This window comes from Crocodylus porosus, unplaced genomic scaffold, assembly GCF_001723895.1.
Source record: "Crocodylus porosus isolate Cpor-Errol unplaced genomic scaffold, CroPor_comp1, whole genome shotgun sequence".
Classification (NCBI taxonomy): domain Eukaryota; kingdom Metazoa; phylum Chordata; order Crocodylia; family Crocodylidae; genus Crocodylus; species Crocodylus porosus.
Genome location: NW_017728935.1, coordinates 6,658,758 through 6,665,810, shown reverse-complemented (window position 1 = coordinate 6,665,810; position 7,053 = coordinate 6,658,758).

Below are 7,053 nucleotides of genomic sequence, written 5' to 3'. Positions count from 1 at the left end.
AAATTCAAATTGATCAGAAAATTAAATATTCATAGAACATTTTTCATTAAGATTCATCTTGCCAAGTGGGTGAAATGAGGCAAGGGAAGAAATTAGCTTGCTTGAGAGTGTCAAAGTGATTATGTGATTAAATTGCAATTTATAATTTCTCCTTCAAAAATGTTACTTCTTGATTTGTGTTTCTGCCCCTCTTTTTTCCTCCAGCTTCTTGTTCCATGGGCTGCAGTCAGCAATTGCCCAGGGGCACGTGGGCAGCCCGTGTCGTGTGCACATGTGGGGCCAGCATGCCCAGCTGCACGCCCCTGAGTTGTCTGCCTGCCTCTTCCATGCTTTATTTTTCCTCTGGGCAATTGCAAAGTCATGGGAAAAGCTTGTGTGCCATTAGCAATCCCATCACCCCAAAGATAGCCCTGGCTTCTGCACTGGGCTTCATGTTTTCCATTTAAAAAATCCAGTTTTGCACTAGCTGAACAGAAGCAAGCCCTTAGCATCTCATATTGTTATGCAGCATAATCCAACGTCGAGCTGCATAGACAAAGAGATTTGGTGCAAAGGAAAGCATTGCTTTGGTGCTTATGCCTCTAATCCTACTACAATAGCAGGAAGGCTGCAGTTCAGGGCCTTTTGCATGCACTAAGCCCGGCTTCTTCAACGACTTCCAAACACGTTCAAGGCAGGAAAGCTCATCACACAGAGCCGCGCAAGGGAGGAAAAGCATGTTCTAATATTTCACTCCAGTTTAACAACTCAGCCTATTGTTATTGCTGCTGCTCTTTGCCGAGAAAGGGAAACTGTTCTTTTTTTGCTGCCCAATAAAGATTTAGAGGCATATGCTGGCAGTTGAAAAAATACAATATTAATTCACGGCTTGTTTATGAACAACACAAGGCTTGCGCAGGTTAATTAGTTGAGGCAGGCTTTTCTTCAAGCGAATGAGCAGGCATGATTTTTATAGCTTTGTCACCCGGTTTATTTGTTCATTTTCTGTTTTATTTGGAAATACATTTATACAACAATAAATAAAATCAACCATGACAAGGCTTATGTCTGCAGCAAACATTTAAGCCCAGCCAAGGCAGTAATCCACAGCACACTCGCAGTTATCGGGCTTGGCAGGAGTTGGATATCTTCTCTGAACCGCGGGACAGGTGGTTAGGGGAGATAGTGGAGCGTGCGCCAGGTGACAGCGGAGGAGGGGGACATGAGGAATGACTGGCCGGCACATGCCATGGAGAGCGGAGGCGCTCTGGCTCTGGGAGCCATCCTCAAATGGAGCAGCAACTCTTGCTCCAGAGAAAAAAGGAAGGAACTTGCATCTGAGCCGTTTTTCTGGCACTGGCAGATGCTATTAGCCTAAGTAATAGCTTAATCGTTGCTAACATGGGTGGTCCAGATTAATATTAACTGCGCTCAGTGTTTCCTTTCACTCGCCTTTCAGATTACATCAGCACTGTGCGGGGTTGGGATTAGCCTGAATTTGCAAAACCTGCTTTCTGCAGATCATGCATTTTTCAAGGCAAAATGGGGGTCTCTGCTCCTGTGAGATGCAAAAGAGTTAACCCTGTCTCCTAAGCCAGGAGGTTGGTTCAGGCTGAAAAGAAACCCTTCTCTGTCCTTGGAGCAGACAGAAGTGTTACAGTGTGCTGGAGACAGGAGCCAGCAGTCCCAGGGTTGCCGAAAATGGGGGCTTTCCACGTGTCTTGGAGAGGTTAAAGAACTGGATGTGGTGAAATGAGAGTTGGAGAGCTGAAGTCTGTCCTCAAAATATGCTGGGAAGGGATGGGAGGAAGTGTGAAGCAGGATGAACTACTGAGGGCTCTGGTAGGACTGTAAGGTTGCACATGCTCCAGTTTCTCCAGCAGCAGAGTTGCGTCTGGGGAAAACCAAGCGCTAGACAAGCAAGGAGCCTGTCTCCCAGGACTTCCCGCTGGGAAGTGTCTGGGATGTCAGCGGGGCTGGGAGGGAGACCGGATCCCCTGTGGTGGGGATCATCTCTTATGGTGCTGATCTTGTCCCCCTGGTCCCCACGCTCGGGCCGATGCTCCCCAGGCCTCTGTGTCACGGAGATCTGGACTGCAAATGCCACCTCCTGCATGGGCACGTCAAGCTCCTCTCCCTACCTCCAGTTGGGACTTCAGGCGCCTGCCTGTATCATTGCACCCTCTACGCAGCCCCTTCCCACCCTCCAAGTTTCTCCAGCATCACCCTTAGGATTGATTGCCGGTCACCGGCTGCCCATCCCCAGTGGCCGCCCTGCATGAGACTGATTGAAGCATCCTTTCTCCACTCCCTGCTTTCAACTCAAGATCCTGCTTCCTGCTGAGACCTCATTAATCCCCTCTCCCACCTTGGTGAGGCTTCTTCTCAGAGAGCCCCAGAGATGCTGTGCAAGGTGGCTGCCTCAGCACCGTGTTCCCTGGTACCAGAGCCACGTGGTCTCTTCTCTTCCTGGACAACGCACCACCTTTGCTGAAGCCGAGGGGCCTTGTGCCTTCATCCCCTACATGCCAGGACGACCCAAGCCACCTGCTCTTTATCGGCACCTTGCCAGGGAAGCGCGCTGTCAGCATGAGGAGGTGCACTGATGTTGGACTGGGGTGGTGGGCAGGTGATTAAAACTGAGTGTTAGCAAGAGCTGCAATGAGACCTGTAACTTCATGGGCAAAGATCTCCTCTTTCCCAATGCCTCTTTTTTTCTGAAGGAAAGTTAGCGTATAAATGCTAATGAACAAATAAGTAAATAACAAGATCGGTGCATGAGGGGAAAGGATGGGAAGGGATGATGCAGGTTGCACATGGGAGATAATATGCAGAAGAGAAAACACCCTGGATAACATACAATCAGGCAATCAGGACTCAGAGCAGAGATGATCTTTTTTATTAAACCAGCAATATTTTTGCAAAAAAAAATCTTTAATTGCAAGCTTTCGGGCACAAACACCCTTCATCAGGCATCGGAGAAAAGAGGTAAAAATTCTCCTGGGTAGAAATGAAAGTTCATATTTCATAGGGTTTCACAGAGGAGTCAACAGATGGAAGACTCCTCTGGACAGTCAGTTCGTAACTGGTATGAAGCCTCTCACCTCCTGGGAGGATCTGTGATGATGCAGATTACCTTGAAGCAAAGGCGGGAGCAGGATCCCAGGTTGCAGGTGGTCACAGTTGCGTCCTGCTTGGGAAAATATGAAGATTTCATTTTAAAAATCTGGATTTTTTTAATCCAACCTGGATACTGGATACAATCCGCCAATAATTCGCCAAGCAAAGCCAAGCTAGGTGTGGTGGGCAGGCTGCTTGCTGAGAGATGCTTCAAGTCAGGGGCCCTTTCTCCTGCTTGGGAAGTGCCATGATAAGTTCAAGTGTGGGCACAGCTTGGGGTAACAAATACGATGCCCCTGTCAGTACAGATCGGAAGAAGAAAGTGGAACGAAGCAAGAGCCTGCTGCATTTTCTGATGGCATGTTCGTGGTCTCAGTGGCAGTGTCGTGCTGTCGTTATTCCGCCGATCTGTGAAGAAGGAATAGGCAGCTGAATGTTTTTGCAGGCTACCATGCACCTTGCAAGCACCTCCCCGGCCCTGGCACTCGTTTCCAACCACTCCTGGTACCGCGTTGCGTTGTGGGTCCAGTTCACTGAGGCAGGAGCCACTTGCACAAGGGGTTTCTTTATTTCTTTTAGTGCGCACACGCAGCCATCCAACTCTCTCTTCCGCTCTGCCCCTCTCCTCTCGCCTCTTGCAGGCGTACAGTCCTCACAGGTGTGTCTTTAGAGCCCCATGCCCAGCCCTGTGCTCACACAGACAGACACGTCCTGGGTTTGTGGTAAAGGCGGCCAAAGGAGGGAGGAGAGAGATGTTTCACCACAGACCGTGAGTCTGGAGTGCCTGAATTTTTCATCCAACTCTGTCATTATCCTGCTGGTTGGCCTGTCTCAGCTCTTAATTATATTTATTATTAACATTCATTTTTACTGCTATTATGATTATTAAGCATCCAGAGCATCCTGCTTTCCCTGCCAAGGAGTCAGCTCCAGTGCTGACTCAGAAATTGCTCTTTCGAAGGCAGCCGTGGGGCAGCTCGTCCGTGCCACTCACTGAAAATGTGCATCTTGCCCCTCTGCAGCCTGCCTCCTCCCTAACCAGTCGGACACCGTGGGGATGCAGGCTGCCAGCAAATGCATCACAACACAGAGATGCTGTGAGAAAGCCCAGAAAGGTGACCTGCCAAAAGGAGGCATCATTAACAACAGCAGAGTCTAAGGGAAACAAGCCCAATCTATCACTGCACCTTCGCAGAGAGCGTTGTCCAGACCACGCAGCGGTACCTAATAAAGTGCAGATTTATTTCCTTGAAGTTTCGGGCGTTGGGCTACTGAGGCACCGTGCGGCGCTCCAGGATATTCAGCCTGACTAAACTGCTCTAAATCAGTTTACTTGCTTGTTTCTGCCTCGCTTGTAAGACATCGTTATAATTACTTGGCATTGGTAAGCCATTACTCAAAGGTTCTGGGCCAGGGTTGCAGAAGACATGATTGTCTCATAAACCTAATGAGCCATATTGATTACGATAGGATAAAGGCTGAGCTATAAACAGCCCATATTCTCCATTTGTCTAGCTGTTAGATCTGTATGTGCAGCCGAGGTTTGATGCTGAGTGATGAGAACGTACGAGGCGGTACGATATTTCACAACTAGCACAAAGTTAAGCACATGCACTCAATGCCATTGTTACCCCGCATCCGCAAGCGAGGGAGAGCAAATTCCTTCCTTGCATTTGAAGCTCTGCCTGCTGCCGCCTCCATTTAAGACCAGGCTCGGTGGAAAGCATGGCCCAGCGGGTTTACGAGCTGGTGGAGGCAGCAGCTAAGGAGTAACAGGCAGGCAGCTGTCTCCAGAATGAAATGGCTATCACTGGCTCACAGAGCCCAGCCCTGCCTCCTTGTAGCCAGGAGAGGAGGAAATGCTTGCAGGAAAGTCTGGGAAGCAACATGGCTTAGCTTTGACACCCTCTTTCTTGGCTCACAAAGTGATTAAATAGATGATTAAATAGAAAGGCTGGAATTATCCCATGGTCTCTCAAACTGTAAGGGTAGAAAAGCCCAATATCGTCATCGCCATCTAGTCTGGCCTGCTCCTCACAGCCCCTAAGGCTCCACATATGCGGCCCCGCACGAAGCCTGTAACTTCTCCTTGAGCTAGGACATCTCTCTCAGAGTGACGTCCAGGCTGGACTGCAGGCTTGCAGCTGAGGTGGGGCAGGGTCCCACTGGGACCTGGGGGAGTTGTCCCAGTGCCTAATTACCCTCCATGTTAAATGTTTGCACCTTGTTGCCTTTTCTGCACTTGTTGAGTGTCATCTTGCTGTTCTTCCCACTTAAACAACCAGAGGTTGTTTGGATCAGCTACCGTGAGCAAAAATGAGTACATCCGTTGCCAGAAGTGCTGCTTCCAAAAAGCACTTGGCTACGCTTGTCTCCCCGGTCGTCTTCTCACACAGGAGGAGTCTTGCCGGCTCCTCTTCTGGGAGTGAAAACCCATTTCTCTCCACAGCCTGTGGCAATCCTCTCTCTGGCTTTGCTCCTCTCCTGGCTGCCCCAGGTGGAAGCTGTGGCTGAAAGCAGCCATGCCTGTAGATGTCAGACCAAGCAGATATTTTACTGAGGCAATTCTTCCCCAGACTGTGCAGAGAATCCATATCTTATCTGACCTGACCCTGCTGTACATGATCCGTGCCTGGGTTTGTGATAGGCTGGATGTATAGCCTCTGCTGAGCTTTCTGTAACCGCCCCGCACCTTTGTGGCATGTTGAGAACCCCTTTTCTGCTACCCCATCAGCCAGGCACCGTCCAGACATCAACCCACCCCATGCCCCTTGCATCTGGGGTCTTTGTCGGTGACCCCGTGCTGTCAATAATCCCACACGGCCATGCAGTCAGGAGTCAGAGACTTGGTGCCCGCACACGCGTGAACGATGGATCCAAACCTGTTCACTGCTGGCCTTCCCGCTGCACACCTGTGCGAGAGCAACATGGCCGGTGAGTGCTCTGGTGCACGCCCAGGAGCATGGGGCTGAAGGAGGAGGGTTCATAGTAATGCCCTAGGTACAGCCAGCGGTGTGGAGTGATTGGCATAATTAGCTAGTAAAACTGCACCCCAGCTTTTGTTCTCAGTGTTTGGCCCTTTCAGTCTCAACAAGCGTTTGCTTTTAATTTCCCCTGTTCCAATGAATGTGTCAAAGCTTCTGAACATTGCGCTCCCTTGGAATTTAGGTTTTCGGCTAGGGTGTTTTTTGTTCTCTCTCCCTCTCTCTGTTTTCAGAAACTTTCCCAGTTATTAAAGCTTTTTGTGTCCTGGAACATACAAGGTAAGAGCTTTTACAGCACCGCAGAGTGCCAGCTCTGCTGAGGAAACAGCCCAGAATAACTCCCCAGCAGTTTCCAGACCAAAGCACTTCACTCTGCACAGACTAGTTTTCTGTTCCTGCCTAATCCGAGAGGTTGTGAGATCTCCATCCTTGGAGGTTTCTAAGACCCGGATGGACAAAGCCTTGTCTGGGATGATGTAGTTGGGGCTGGTCCTGCTTTCAGTAGGGGGTTGGACTAGATGTGACCCCTGAGGTCCCTTCCAGCCCTAATTTTCTATGATCCTGTGACTCTAAAGACAGGGTATAACATTCATTATTACTGGGCCTTTCACCACCCCCTTTTAGTTCAGTGAATAGAAATTAGGAGTCCTGTAACAATTTTTTTCTGTGGTTATCCTAGCTGGAACAGCAGACCTATTGCACAGGCCCCTTCTTGTATCTCCACTGAAGCACCTACATTACACCCATTCGCTTCCAAGAAACCCCCTGTATTGCTGAGCGATGGAAGAAGCCCATGTAAAACCTGGAAGGACGTGGGCAGGGGGTTCCCCCAGGGCTCGGTCCTCGGGCCCGCACTGTTCAACATCTTCATCAGTGACTTGGACGAGGGGGTAAAAAGCACCCTGTTCAAATCTGCTGTTGACACTAAGATGTGGGGGGTCGTGGGCACACTGGAAGGGTGCAACAGGCT